Source organism: Fukomys damarensis, unplaced genomic scaffold (genome assembly GCF_012274545.1).
Source record: "Fukomys damarensis isolate Sample0158 unplaced genomic scaffold, DMR_v1.0_HiC HiC_scaffold_27, whole genome shotgun sequence".
NCBI classification, from domain to species: domain Eukaryota; kingdom Metazoa; phylum Chordata; class Mammalia; order Rodentia; family Bathyergidae; genus Fukomys; species Fukomys damarensis.
The window spans coordinates 25,903,904-25,904,244 of NW_022900939.1; the positions used below are offsets into that span (position 1 = coordinate 25,903,904).

At 60.4% G+C, this 341-nt stretch overlaps 1 protein-coding gene across 1 annotated transcript in view; it reads right to left on the bottom strand.

The window, feature by feature from the left end:
- Positions 1-335, bottom strand: part of Ptch1 (patched 1) — a 55,750-nt gene extending 55,415 nt beyond the window's left edge. The window contains exon 1 of the mRNA XM_010636143.1: positions 224-335. The gene's annotated coding sequence lies outside the window, so the exon portion shown is untranslated. The remainder of the gene's footprint in view (positions 1-223) is intronic.
- Between the last annotated feature and the right edge of the window lie 6 nt (positions 336-341).

Below are 341 nucleotides of genomic sequence, written 5' to 3' on the forward strand. Positions count from 1 at the left end.
CCCCCACCCCCTGCGGACCTCAGACAGCCTTTCCTCCTAGGACCGGAGGGAGTGTTTGAATTTTTCAAGCCCCACTTGTCTGCAGCTTTTCCTGGAGATGTGTGTGTGTGTGTGTGTGTGTGTCTGTGTGTGTGTGTGTGCCTGTGTGTGTTGTATAAGCGCGCGCGTAGGGGCAACCCAAAAGAAGAGGAGGGAAGGGAAAAGAGAAGAGTCCGAAATGCACCTTGGAAATCTGCTCCAGAGCGAAGGCGGCGTCGCAGTAACTGGGCCGGTGCAGATAGTCCGGGTCCGGCGCGGCGGTTCGGCGCAGCCCCCCGGTTCGTCTACGCCGCCCGCCGCCG